The sequence below is a fragment of the Manis pentadactyla genome, chromosome 5, assembly GCF_030020395.1.
Source record: "Manis pentadactyla isolate mManPen7 chromosome 5, mManPen7.hap1, whole genome shotgun sequence".
NCBI classification, from domain to species: Eukaryota; Metazoa; Chordata; class Mammalia; order Pholidota; family Manidae; genus Manis; species Manis pentadactyla.
In genome coordinates, this window is record NC_080023.1 from 2,420,809 (window position 1) to 2,435,487 (window position 14,679).

General features: G+C 56.6%; 2 protein-coding genes across 4 annotated transcripts in view; both read right to left on the minus strand.

Moving 5' to 3' along the window:
* The window catches only part of RGS12 (regulator of G protein signaling 12), a 152,598-nt gene extending 151,115 nt beyond the window's left edge, over nucleotides 1–1,483 (minus strand). The window contains exon 1 of one of the 3 annotated variants that reach the window (XM_057502011.1): nucleotides 1,417–1,475. The gene's annotated coding sequence lies outside the window, so the exon portion shown is untranslated. Of the gene's footprint in view, nucleotides 1–1,416 lie in introns of all 3 variants that reach the window. The other 2 variants (XM_057502010.1, XM_057502012.1) reach the window with 2 other exon arrangements.
* MSANTD1 (Myb/SANT DNA binding domain containing 1) overlaps nucleotides 1–14,679 on the minus strand; it is a 191,757-nt gene that overhangs the window by 138,040 nt on the left and 39,038 nt on the right. The window lies entirely within an intron of this gene.

Here is a 14,679-nt window from a genome sequence, read left to right on the forward strand (position 1 = left end):
CTACACCGCACACTCCGGGACCCACTCTGTCTATACCCCACGACTCCGGGACCCACTCTGTCTACACCACACACTCTGGGACCCACTCTGTCTACACCCCACGACTCAGGGACCCAGTCTGTCGACACCCCACGACTCCGGGACCCACTCTGTCTACACCACACACTCAGGGATCCACTCTGTCTACACCACACACTCCGGGACCCACTCTGTCTACACCACACACTCCGGGACCCACTCTGTCTACACCCCACGACTCAGGGACCCACTCTGTCTACACCACACACTCAGGGACCCAGTCTGTCGACACCCCACGACTCCGGGACCCACTGTGTCGACACCCCACGACTCCGGGACCCACTCTGTCTACACCACACACTCAGGGATCCACTCTGTCTACACCACACACTCCGGGACCCACTCTGTCGACACCCCACGACTCCGGGACCCACTCTGTCTACACCACACACTCTGGGACCCACTCTGTCTACACCGCACACTCCAGGACCCACTCTGTCTACACCACACAACTTCGGGACCCACTCTGTCTACACCACACACTCAGGGACCCACTCTGTCTACACCACACACTCCGGGACCCACTCTGTCGACACCCCACGACTCCGGGACCCACTCTGTCTACACCACACACTCTGGGACCCACTCTGTCTACACCGCACACTCCAGGACCCACTCTGTCTACACCACACAACTTCGGGACCCACTCTGTCTACACCACACACTCCGGGACCCACTCTGTCTACACCCCCACGACTCAGGGATCCACTCTGTCTACATACACCCCACGACTCAGGGATCCACTCTGTCTACACCACACACTCAGGGACCCACTCTGTCTACACCACACACTCAGGGACCCACTCTGTCGACACCCCACGACTCCGGGACCCACTCTGTCTACACCACACACTCCGGGACCCACTCTGTCTACACCACACAGCCCGTGAACTGCAGCTCAGACAGACGCTGCGGTATTTACTTCGCAGCGTCGGGGTCTCCGGGGACAGCTCCGCCCACCACGCGGCGCCTGCCGGGCTGGCCGGGAAGCTCCGGACCCGCGCTGAGGCGGCCCCCGGGCGCCGGGCTGCGGCCGCGGGGCGCGAACGCGGCGGGCGGGCGGGCCCGCTTCCCGCCCCGGCCCGCCGCCCGACCCCGGCTGCGGCCCCGACCCCGCGCCGGGCCCTCCCGTCGGGCAGAGGCAGCGCCCGCCCCGCGCCGGCCCGCCCGAGCCCCCGGAGCTGGGCCCGGGAACAAAAGGCGAGCCCCCGGCGGCCGGGCCGGGCCCGAGGAGCCCCGCCCCGCCGGCCGCCCGCACAGCCCCCCGCCTCGCGACGGCCGCGGGCGCGCCCGGAGAAGACGGGGAGGCGGCGCGGCCCGGACCCGGCTCCTACCTACCGGCCGCCGGCCCGCCGGCCGCGAACCGCCCCTCCCGCGCGCCCGACGGTCTGCTCGGTCGCCTCAGCAGCCGCCGCCGCCCGGGCCGGGGGCGGGGCCGGCAGGGGCGGGGCCTCGGGGAGGTCGGAGCCTTCGGGGGCGGGGCTTCCAGGGGACGCGGTGAGCAAGCGCGCGGGGCGGGGCCTGTTGGGGGCGGGGTGGGGCGGGGCTTCCAGGGGTCCGGAGACAGCCGATAGGAGGGACGGGGGGGGGCGCTGGAGGGGGCGGGGGCTCCGGGGCCCGGGGCAGCACTTCCGCTGCCCCCGCTGGGGGTGCGGGTCCCCGCCCTCGCCCTGGAAACCCTGCTTCCCCGGCCGGGACCCCTCCTTCGCTCCCCCGCCATCTGCGCCCCCTCCTCCCGCCGCCTTCCACCCTGAAACGGTTTTAGGGAGGACAGCGGGCGGGAAGGACGTCCCCGCAGGGCACAGTCGTGCCCTCGTCCTGGGACCGGCCGGGAGGCCCGGCGGGGCGGCAGTGCGACCCCGCCGCCCTGGAGGTCCCTGGGGGACCTGTCCGCGCCCCTCGGCCCTGAGACCTCCGGGGCAGCTCCCCGCTGACGTGTCTTCCAAAGCAGGCACCACCTGACGCGTGGTGACCGTTTCCATGGCCAGGGTGTTTCAGGAAACAGGCCACTGGCGTTTCCAGCACAGCCCAAGGGCCAGCGCCCGAGCCTCAGAGCCCCCTGCCTTATGTGTTAAGTCACCGTGACCATCCACCTGCCTCCACACCTCCTGGAGTGGTGTGGAGAAGTCAGAGGCTGTAAGCTATGCCTCCTGTCCCCCCTGTGCCCCCAAAATGATAGCAAGGGCAGTCTTTCACTGTCTGGCATGTTGTCACGACACGCCTTCCCCATGTTTGCTAATAAAATACCTCCAGGCCATGGATGTGCCCAGACACTGGGGATGCCTGCCGGCCAGGTGAGCTCTGAGGATCGTTTCTACAGCAGCACTGCTGTGGCCTGGCTGTGTGTGTCTCCAGGGTGATATACGGAGGCCTGTCCCCCAAGGTCGTGGTGTTAGGAGGTGGGCTTCTGGACTGCGCGGGTCCAGAAGGTGGAGGTCCATGAGGGTGGAGCCCCCTAGTGCGATCAGTGCCCTTATAAAAGAGAGCCCAGCACGCCCGGCCCCTTGAGGAGGGCACAGCGAGAAGCCAGCGTCTCCGGAGCCAAGAAGCGGTCCTCTCCAGGCCTGAGGCCTGCTGGCGCCTTGATCCCGGGCTTCCAGCCCCCAGAGCTTGAGAAATTAAGTTCCTGTTGTTCCTAAGTCCCACTTCTGTGGCGTTTTGTCACAGCAGCAGGATAGACCAAGACAAGCAACCAAGTGCACCCCTGCTGCACAGGTTCAGGGGCAGCAGGAGAGCAGGCGGGAGGTGGTGCCCGGGAGCAGTTGCGGGGGGTACCACCGCCCCTCTCTGTGCACACGGCGTGTGTGCCACCTCCTGAGCCCCGTCTGCTCAGCCTGCCGCCACCCCTGTAGTCAGGCTGCCTTCCGTCCTCTTGTCTCCTTCCCCCAACGCCAGCCCTCTCTGCCCCATCCTGCCTGGCCTGCATCCTTCTCTCCTGCTTTCATCCCCTTAAATACGGCCCTCGCCACCTGTCCGCTCTCCAAATGCTGTGTGCCCTGGGGACCCCTGCAGCCCCTCTCCTGTCTTCCTCTTCCGAGTGTCACCTGCCCTGTTTAAAAATAACTCTCTCCCTACCTCTCCTTCCCCAGTTCCCCTTCTCCATCCTTTTCTCCCCACCTTCTTCCCTCTCTTCCCCTACCCACCCTGCAGGCCCTTTATGCCATTTCTTCGCCATTAGTTCAGGTTCCAGGAGGAAACACATGGCACTCTCCAGTGGGGAAATTGGAGAAGATTCCAAAAATCTCCTAATTGTAGGAGGACCAGAGGGATGGTGTAGAGCCAGGACAGGTGACAGAAGGAGGTGAACAGGTACCATTTCTAGGGCTGAAAGAGCAAGGGCTGCCCAGAGGTCACAGACCCCCGAGAGCCACCTATCAGCACCTGGGCCAGGCACCCAACCAGCCCAGGAGGACCCTGCAGAGAAAGCCAGGGAACAAGCCCCACCCTCACCTCCGTCCGTCTCCTGCTGGGTTCCACTGGTGGAACCTTCCTGAGGCTGAGGCAACCAGCCAGAAGCAGCCCTAGAGCCCAGCCCCCAGGTGCAGCCCACATGGCTCCCGCACACCTGCCTAGCCCCACGCACGTCACGGGCTTGGAGTGCGAGAGCAGGGCCGGGACTCGGAAGGAGGTCCCGGGAGGAGAGGGCGCTGATCTTGCAGAGAGGGGCTGAGAAGTTGTTTCCGTGGGGAGCAGCAGTCTGGACAGAGAAATGTGCCATGCAGCGCTCAGAGAAAGAGATGGAAGGGGAAACTGAGTTGTGGCTTGAAAAGACAGTTCTCATCAATGAAGTAACATCTGCTCTGCCAGCCAGGCCACACTTGCAGCAAGGCCCAGGCCTCGGCGACTCAGCAGAACAGGTGAGGTCCTTGCGCTCAGCCCCTTGGCCAGCTGCAGCTCGGTCCCACATCATCGTCATACCCAGGCCCAGGCCGGTGGGAGAGCCACCCACTGGCTCCCACAGCAGCCGCCCATGTGACACAGCATCCTCCTGCGTGCCGGAGCGGCCACCGCGGCACTCCTGGGTGAGCAGGTGGCAGGGACGGGCCTGCCGCGGGACCCCCACTGTCCTTGGCCTCCGCGCTGCGGCCTACCCACAGAGGGCACCGGGTGCCCTCATCAGTCTGTGCGGGCTGCCACTCACAGTTCTGGGCAGGCAGTCCAAGATCAGGGTGCTGGCAGCTCCAGCGCTGGGTGAGGCCACTGCTGGTTGGCAGTTGCCGTCTTCAACGTGCGCTCGCACGGTGGAGAGCAGGGGAGAGGGCGTGAGCTAGCCAGCGTCTCTTCTTCCCAGGACGGTAATCCCATCGTGGAGGCTCCACGCCCGTGACCAGCTCACCCCCAAAGGCCCACCCTTGGGGGCTTAGGCGCCCACTGTGGGGCAACACTCGCCACAGGGCACTGTGGCAGCTCGCCCGCTGCAGCCTCCACCGAGGGGTGCCTGGACGTGTAAGCCCAGCACGCACAGCCCCTGGCCCAGGCCCCAAGGAGCCCGCACCACGGGTGTGGGGCCTGGCAGCCCCCTGCTCTGACGCGGGCCAGAGGCCCGGGCCTGGAGGGCCCCACAGGTTTGTCACCCGCCCTTTGCCCCCGCGTCAGGTTGGGGACAGCCTCCCCTGGTGCGCTCCAGCCTGGCGCCTTGCCACACCCTCAGGATGGGGAAGCTCGGCTGGGCCTGGGGCATCTTCCAGGTAGCCCTGGCCCCAGCTGCCCAAACAAGGTGTAGGCCTGCAGAAAGGGGTGTCAGGCCTGGATTTCCACCCGTGTGAAGATGGCATGGATGCTGCTGCTGGCGGAGGGCAGCGTGACTGGCAGGCCACCACAGAGTCCAAGACGAGTCGCTGCCTCCTCTGGGCGCCTGAGGCTCTTGGCAGGGGGGATGTCCGGGGCCTGGGCTGTGCAGAGCCCCCTTGAGGCTGGGCTGCGGAGGGAAGTGGAAACGTCGGAGCAGGCGTCCCAGGGGGGCCCGAAGGGCCGCCGGCTGAGGTTCCCATGGGGGTGCCCAGGACAGTAAGTAGGGCGCTGTGCTGGTCAGGGTTCTCTGGAGAAACAGGACCATGAGATGTACAGAGAGGGAGAGACTTGTTACCAGGCACTGGCTCATACAGTTCTGGAGGCCGAGAAGTCCCATCTGCTAGTGGGCCCCCTGGACAGCTGGGGGTGTCACCCCAGGTGAGGCCTGAGCCTCAAACTGGGAACTCTGGGGCTGCAGGAGATGGGTCCCAGGGCAGCATCAGGCAGGAGGGGCCTCCCCCTCTCACCCTTTGCTCCATTCAGTGGCCAGCTGAGGCCCACCCCACTGGGGAGGGCACGTACCCAGGCCTCCAATTCAAATGATTTCACCCTGAAACACCTTCACAGGCACACCCAGAAGCAGTTTGCACACGTGTTCCCCTGTTCCTTGAACTCACCTGCCTGTGACTGCAGGTGACCAGTCCCTGCAAGACACCTGAGAGATGACTACAGCACAGAGGCTGGTGCCCCGTGGTGGCCATAAGTCATCTGCCAGGCTGCCCTCTCCTACATCTCACCAGTGGCGCATGACCACTGCAGTCTGCAACCTGCACCCCTGGTCTCTCCCAAGTCAGTGCTGAGCCGTACGTGAGGAAAGCCTGGGTGGGGCTTAGTGGCACAGATTCCAGAAAAGGCCTGAGTTTAAGCCTGGGTTGGTCACTCAGGTAACAGCTTAGCCTTGGGCAAAGGACTCGGCCACTCTGCCTGTTTCCCCATCTCTGAAGCGGGTAACCATGGCACCCCTAAGTCTCGGGCTGTTGTGAAGATTACTTAGCAGATGATGGGAAATGTCTAGAACAGCACCTATCCCAGAAGGAGCTGGACAAGCCGCAGCGAGCATTTCCTCCTAGCCCAGCTAGGACAGCCACCAAGTCACACGGCCAGAGGACCCGGCCAGGCCCGCCCAGTGCCGAAGGGGTTGCTGCAGCCCCTGGCTGTGGGCTCGCCTGCCTCAGGGGCTCCATGAGCAGGAAAGGAGTCATTTGGCACCCCCACCCGCTCCTGTCCTTGACGTGCTTAAAGCCCCCCAGGCCGCTCTGCAGAGGAGCAGTCTCGCTGATGGAGAGCCCGCCCGGACCGGCTCGCCCCACACAGCCACTCTTGTCCTTGCTGCTCTCTGTCCAGCCCCCGGGGGGCGGCTCTGTTCTGTCCTTAACCTAGAAGCGGTCCCTGACGGGTGCTCCTGCCTCACACACACACCCCGCAGCCTTACAGACGTCACCGGGGCAGCTTACGCAAGTCCTGCCCCCTGGTAGGATGTCCACACTGGCTCTGCCTCCACTGACGCCTGCTCTGCCCGCAGCCCTGCACCTCCCATCTCTAGCCTTCCTCCCAGCAACACACTTCAGCATGGAGCCCCCAATACCTCTCCCCACCCCAGCTGGCCACCAGCCTGCAGCCACCACCTCACTGGCTACCACGGAGCCAGGGCCTGCATGCCAGGCTGTGCTACAAGCATCCATGGTGCTGAGCACGTGGTCTCCTCCTGAGGCAGGTGTGAGAGCAGCGCCGGCCATTTCACAGAGAGAGACCGAGGCTCAGGCCACACTAAGTGACGGGGTGGGGAGGGGACTCCCGACGCCTGAGGCAGCTCCACACAGCCCATCCCTTGCCCTGGGCCCTTGCCTGGAAGGCCAGCAGGCCCACATGCCAGGCCCTCCCCTCCCCTCCCTCTGCCGTCTGTCCCGGCCCGGAACATCTCAGGGCCCCACTGCCTGCAGGGAGAAGTCTGATGGTCCGGTTCCCGAGGACAGCACTCCAGCCTCCCATCCGCGGGGCCCCTCGCTGCCTTCTGAGAAGTCGTGAGGACGGACCTTGGTCCTGAGGCCGTGTTCTCCCTGCCTGTGTGTTCTCGGTGGGCCTACTGGCAACCTCCTCACCTGTCGGGGCTCAGCTCAGGTGTCACACCCCCGTCCCCGCCCCCAAGGTGGAAGGGAAACCTCCTGGCACTCATCAGGCGCATGCACACAGCTGCTGTATGTCACCATCCCGTCACACTGCCCCACACCCTCCACAACGCCACCCTCACCAGGAGCTCCTGGGCCGCAAACCCCCATCTAAAGGACGGGCTTCTGAGGCTCCGCCGTGCCAGCCACATGCTAGGCTTAGGGACACAGTGTCCAGCAAGGCAGCAGGAGCCCCAGAAGTCCTGGTGGCCAGCCCAGCAGATGCAATGGCCCACAGCTGGCTGGCTGAGAGGCCTGCAGGCCCTCTTCTGAAAGTGTCTGGGAGCCATGCCCAGGAGACTGGGCAAATCTGAGTCCCCGAGAGCCACTGGTGTGGGAAGGATGGGGCACCAGAGACGGGCAATGTCCTGGGAAAGGGGCAGCAGTGGGTGCCGGGGTCCAGGCGGGTGGTGCAGGCAGGGCCTTGATCCAGGGCAGGGCCTGGGCCAAGGGGCAAGCAGGACCCCAAGGGGCAGGCTGGGTGGGGTCCACAGGGCCAGGGCAGCAGGGGGGCCCAGGTTTAGCTGCGGGGCTGGGGACCCAGCTTACATCCTGCCCCCCCCCAACATGCTCCGGCTGCAGGTTCCTCCTTGTAAGGCCCAATCCCAGCTTCTGGGGAGGCAAGCCGCCCCCTCCCCGAGGTCTGCAGAAGCCATCCCTGTGTTTTAGAATTCATTAGGATCAGTGAACAGATGAAATAAATCAAAGGAAGCATAATGTTTTAAACTAGGACACATGAAATTAATCAAATAGACCATATTATTACTGACCAGAACATATACCCATTAGCCAGAGCACATTGTCACTGCACAGACTTAATTTATTTTTCCTCAGGCCTGCGGGATCACCCAGGGCCGCTGGTGGCAGGGGAAGGGAGGTCCCATGGGCAGGATGGGGGCACATGAAACAGAGTGGGGACCCCAGGTCTGGCGTGAAGGTCGCCCTCTAGCGCGGCCCCACCTTGGGAATGGCTCTTCCTCTTGGGGGAAACTGTTGGTGTGGAGAAAGGGGAGGTTCCCGTGGCCTGGATTCTCACCTGGCCCTGGTCAGCTGGCTCACTGCACATGTGTGGGCAACTCGTTGCTGTTGACTATATAAAGAGCTCCGCCCAGTACCCTAGGCAACACGGGGGCACGGCTGCAAGGCTGCAGGAGAGCAGAGGCTGGAGTGGTGGCAGCACCGAGGACAGAGACTGAGTCAGCTGCAGGGGTGAGAGGCCCAGAGACAGAGGCCGGCTTGCTGCCTGCAGACTCGCTCTGAGTGGACGGGATTCTAGTGACTGACCTGCCACCGTGGGAATAAAGTTGGGTATAAACCCTTTCACCCCAAAAACATTCCATTGTCAGTCCTTGGTCTCACTGAATCCATAGTGAACTTGCCCGGGGCTGAAACCCATTGGCAAGACAGTTGGGAGTGTTTTTCTTCTACAGAGATAACATGGAATCACCTCAAAACAAGAAGTGACAGTGGAATTCATGCCCAGTGGTGCCACTGAGCCCCGGGCCGCTCTCAAGGACAGCCTCCCTGGGGGCACAGCGCTGCCGACAGCCACACAACTCACCATTCAGATGAGGACTGGGAGGACCAGCATTCTCTTCTGAAGTGGACACTCTTTCTGGGTTATTCCCCACCCACCTTTGCCCAGCAAGACCAGGTCACCGTCCAGGAGAAGGGAGCCCCGGCTGGCCAGTGCCCTAGACAGGATGAGCACCAAGTAGCACCTCCTGGTGCTTCACCCACCCTGGCCTTTGAATCTCCATGCACACACCCATTTACAGGTGTGGAGGCTGGGGCCGAGAGAGACAGGGTCCGGCCGTGGCCTGCCACTGCGCAGCCTTCCCCGGTGCATGGTGCCCCGGCTGCCTGGGCACAGACACCTGTCTGGCCTCCCAGGCAGGCACTGTTCCTGTCTTCCCTGCTCTGAGCGCCACAGATGCACTGTGTGCCCCATGGGCACCACAGGCCCCAGAGGAGTAGCCAACTGAGCACGGGACGCAGCATTAGGGAGAAGGTGTGATGGAGGAGCTGGCCAGAGGGGCCACCTGGCCTGTGTGTGCCCCCCTCTGTCTGGGACTCAGGGACCACGTAGACCCATGAGGTGGGGAGAGACAGTGTGCACCTGGACACCACAGGGCAGGTGGGCAGCACTGGGGAACAGGAGCCTAAGCGGGGTCGGCTCCTCCCCACTCTGCGGGCAGGCGAGCGACTGGGTGGGAGCAGATCTCCCGCAGACCTGTGGGCTGCACGGCTTCCGGGGCTCTCTGTGATTTCCCAGTAGGCACAGTGGGACCAGGTGGGGGCTCTCTGGGCATCACCCTAGTCTGCCGGCTTCACAAAGTGAGCATGTTAGTAGCTTCCAGAGGACAGACAGGCTCGGGGTAGTTTCACCCGTCCCCCACGAGCAGGCCAGAACCATGGTCATCTGCACCCTCGGCAGCAGGAAGGAAGGTCGCAGGAGGTGGCCCATGGGAGCAGAGCCAGGCTTGAGCCTCTCACTCCCCGGAGAGGGCAGAGGGGCACTTGCAGGCCCCGTGGGGTGACATGTGACCTTCCCCTTTTAGGGGGCCCACCTGGCCTAGTTTGCCTGGGCCTCTCTGGGTTTTAGCATCACACTTCCAGCATCCCTGGACCCCCTTAGCCCCAGCAGACTGGGTCAGTCCATCCCTCTAGCCCTAGTGGCCTCCACGAATAACCAGGAAGACACACACCTTTCACCCCTGGAGGAATCTGGACCCTTCTCTCCATTTCTCAGTGAATTTCCCCAGTGCGCAGTATGACACAAAATCCTATAAAACAATAAAATGGAAACATACAGTTAAAACTATAGGGCATTTTCCCCAATTTTTAAAATTTGCTAAACAAAACTTCCACCTTAACCATTTTTAAGTGTACAGTTCAGTGATATTAAATACATTCATGATACGCAGGCACCCCCACCACGTGTCATCATGATCATCATCCTGAAAACCTGAAGCCCTGAAACCTGCCCCCCGGCCCCTCCCCCACCGCCTGCTTTCTGTCTCCATGACGTGACTCCCCTAGGGACCTGCCAGCACTGGGTCACGCCAGACTGGTCCCTCCGTGACGGACTCGTCTGCCGAGCATCACATCCTCAGGTTCGCCTTATGGGACATGGGCCACAACTGCCTCCTCATGGGGGCTGAGGAACACCCCCTGCCTGGGCAGATGGCCTTGTGCTCAGCCACCCGTCCCTCCGCAGACACTGACTGCCCCCACGTCTCTGCTGTCGGGAAGACTGCCGCTGTGGGTGCAGGTGCAGACGACTCTCCCAGGCTGCAGTTTGTTCCCGGACGTGGGGTCGCTGGGTCGCGTGGCAGTTCTGTTTACTTCTCTGAGGAACCTCTGTGCTGTCCCCAAAGCTGCTGCACTGTTTATGTTCCCACCAGCTGTGCACAGTCCCAGCTTCCCCACATCCCTGTCAATAATCATCACTTTTTGTTCTTTGGATACTAGCCATTCTACTGGGTGTGAGGTGAGATCACATTGTGGTTTTGATTTGCATTCCCTACATGGTTAATGATGTTCAGTGTCTTCTTGTGTGTTTATTGGCCATTTGTACATCTTTTAAAGCCATGGTTTTTATACAATTACACAAACATCAAAAATGACTAGTGTGGGGGAGGCACTCAAGATGGTGGCACAAATAGGGTGGTGAAAATCTCCCCCCAAAACCATACATATTTTGAAAATACAGCAAATACAACTATTCCTAAAAGAAAGACCAGAAGATACAATACACCAGCCAGGCTACAGCTACATCTGCAAGAACTCAGCATCTCACGGAAAGGGTAAGATACAAAGCCATGACCCGGCGGGACCCGAGCACTCTCCCCAACCCCAGCTCACTGGTGGGAGGGAAACAATCAGAGTGGGGAGGGAGTGGAAGCACAGGACTGCTAAATAACCAGCCCTGGTGGTCTGCTCGGGAGCACAGACACACATTGCATGGTGTACTGGATATTGGAGGAGCAGAAAAGTGAAATCTGAGACAGAGACTGCAAGCGAGTCTCCACAGCTGACTGCCCTGGGACAAAAGAAAAGTGGGTGCTGTAAAAGTCTTAAAGGAACAAGGGTTTAACAAGTGGACAAAATTGTCCTGGCACACTCAGTCCAGCAGGCTGGGAATCTTAAGGAACTTCAGGTGCCCTAACCCCCTGGGTGGCAACGCAGCTCCAAAGCCCCTCACGGTGATAAGCAGCCTGCCGTTCCTTCCCCCCCACCCATACTGCAAGCAAACCAGCTGACCTGCCATTGCTGCAGAACAGCTGGAGAGCAGCCCCTCACACAGCAACCATACAGAGTCTTCCCCCAGCACACAGCTAACCAGGCCACACCCAGAGGCTGCTACCAGCGTGCAGCCACCCAGCACAGGCAGAGGAAGCCAGGGTAAGGTCCGGAAGGCACAAAGGAGCTCCATTCTCACAGGAGAACACAACTGGCATGGCAGCTCAGGGAATTAACCCAGAGACTGCTCTGCATGTGCGGGTAACCAGCACAGGCAGCAGAGAAGGGAAAGGTGACCAGCAAGCAGAAAGGGACTTTGTTTGCCCAGCTGACACATGTGCCACTTGCCAGCAATCACTTCTATTGCCATAAAAAGGCAAAAGAACCCAGTCCAGTCCAAAATCATTCAAACAATGCAAGAGACAGGGCCTGGCAAGATAGATATAACAAATCTTCCTGAAAAAGAATGCAAAATAAAAGTCATAACCATGCTCATGGACCTTCAGAGAAATATGCAAGAGCTAAGAGATGAAGTCCAGAGGGAGATTACAGAAATGAAACAATCTCTGGAAGGGCTTAAGAACAGACTGCATGAGGTGGAAGAGACTGTTAATGGAACAGAAATCAGAGAACAGGAATAAAGAGGAGCTGAGGCAGAGAAAGATAAAAGTATGTCTAGGAATGAAAAAATATTAACAGAACTGTGTGACCAATCCAAATGGAACAGTATTTGCATAATAAGGCTACCAGAAGAAAAAGAGAGAAAAAAGGGATAGAAAGTGTTTTTGAAGAACTGATGAAAACTTCCCCAAGCTGGGGACGGATACAGTCTCTCAGACTATAGAAGCCCACAAACCCCCCAACACAAGGGACCCAAGGACGACAACACCAAGATAAATAATAAAATGGCAAAGATCAAAGACAAGGACAAAGTATTAAAGGCAGCCAGAAAGAGAAAAAAGGTCACCTACAAAGGAAAACCCATCAGGCTATCATTAGACTTCTCAACAGAAACCCTACAGGCCAGAAGAGAATGGCAGGATATACTTAATGCAATGAAACAGAAGGGCCTTGAACCAAGAATACTGTATCCAGCAAGATTATCATTTAAATTTGAAGAAGGGACTAAACAATTTCCAGATAAGCAAAAGTTGAGGGATTTACCTCCCACAAACCACCTCTACAGGGTATTTTAAAGGGACTGCTCTAGATGGAAGTATTCCTAAGGCTAAATAGATGTCACCAGAGAAAATAAAATCACAGCAAACAAAGCAGACCAACCAAATACTAACTAAAGGCAAAAAATAAAATCAGCTATCCACAAAAGCAGTCAAGGGAAACATAAAAGAGTACAAAATAAAAGACCTAACATATAAAGAGTGGAGGAAGAAGAATAAGAAGGGTCAGAAATAAAGAACCATCAGACTGTGTTTATAATAGCATAGTAAGTGAGTTAAAGTTAGACAGTTAGATAGTAAAGAAGGTACCCTTGAACCTTTGGTAACTAGGAATCTAAAGCCTACAATGGCAATAAGTACATATCTGTAGGTATTAACCCTAAATATAAATTGACTGAATGCACCAATCAAAAGACACAGAGTAATAGAACGGATAAAAAAGCAAGACCCATCTATATGCTGCTTACAAGAGACTCACCTCAAATCCAAACACATACACAGACTAAAAGTGAAGGGATGGAAAAACATATATCATGCAAACAATAGGGAGAAAAAAGCAGGTGTTGCAGTACTTTTATCACACAAAATAGACTTCAAAACAAAGAAAGTAACAAGAGATAAAGAAGGACATTACAGAATGATTAAGAGGTTAGTCCAACAAGAGGATATAACCATTATAAATATACATGCAACCAACACAGCAGCACCAACATATGTGAAAAAAATACTAACAGAATTAAAGGATGAAATAGAATGCAATGCATTCATTTAGGAGACTTCAACACACCACTCACCCCAAAGGACAGATCCATCAGGCAGAAAATAAGTAAGGACACAGAGTCACTGAACAACACACTAGAACAGATGGACCAAACAGACATCTACAGAACTCTACACCCAAAAGCAGCAGGATACACATTCTTCTCAAGTGCACACAAAACATTTTCCAGAATAGAGCACATACTAGGCCATAAAAAGAGCCTCAGTAAATTCAAAAAGATTGAAATTCCACCAACCAACTTCTCAGATCACAAAGGTATAAAAATAGAAATAAATTGTACAAAGAAAACAAAAAGGCTCAAAAACACATGGACTCTTAACAATATGCTCCTAAATAATCAATGGATCAATGACCAAATTAAAATAGAGATCAAGCAATATACGGAGACAAATGAAAACAACAGCACAAAGCCCCAACTTCTGTGGGACGCAGCAAAGGCAGTTCTAAGAGGAAAGCATATAGCAACCCAGGCCTATTTCAAGAAGGAAGAACAATCCCAAATGAATAAAGTCACAATTAGTGAAACTGGAAAAAGAAGAACAAATGAGGCCCCAAGTCAGCAGAAGGAGGGACATAATAAATATCAGAGAAGAAATAAATAAAATTGAGGAGAATAAAACAATAGAAAAAAAATCAATGAAACCAAGAGCAGGTTCTTTGAGAAAATAAACAAACAAAGAAAAAAATAAACCCCTAGCCAGACTTATTAAGAGAAAAAGAGAATCTTCACACATAAACAGAATCAGAAATGAGAAAGGAAAAATCATGACGGACACCACAGAAATATAAAGAATTATTAGAGAATAGTATGAAGATCTATATGCTAACAAACTGGATAACCTAGAAGAAATGGACAACTTTCTAGAAAAATACAACCTTCCAAGGCTGACCAAGGAAGAAACAGAAAATATAAACAGACAAATTACCAGCAACGAAATTGAATCGGTAATCAAAAAACTACACAAGAACAAAACCCCTGGGCCAAATGAATTCACTGCTGAATTTTATCAGACATTTAGGGAAGACATAATAGCCATTCTCCTTAAAGTTTTCCAAAATATAGAAGAGAGGCAATACTTCCAAACTCATTCTATGAGGCCAGCAGAACTCTAATACCAAAACCAGCCAAAGACACCACAAAAAAAGAAAATTACAGACCAATATCCCTGATGAACATGGATGCAAAAATACTCAACAAAATATTAGCAAACCAAATTCAAAAATACATCAAGAGGATCATACACCATGGTCAAGTGGGATTCATCTCAGGGATGCAAGGATGGTATAACATTTGTAAATCCATCAAATCAACAAAAAGGACAAAAACCACACATGATCATCTCCATAGATGCTGAAAAAGCATTTGACACAATTCAACATCCATTTATGATAAAAACTCTCAACAAAATGGGTATAGAGAGCAAGTACCTCAACATAATAA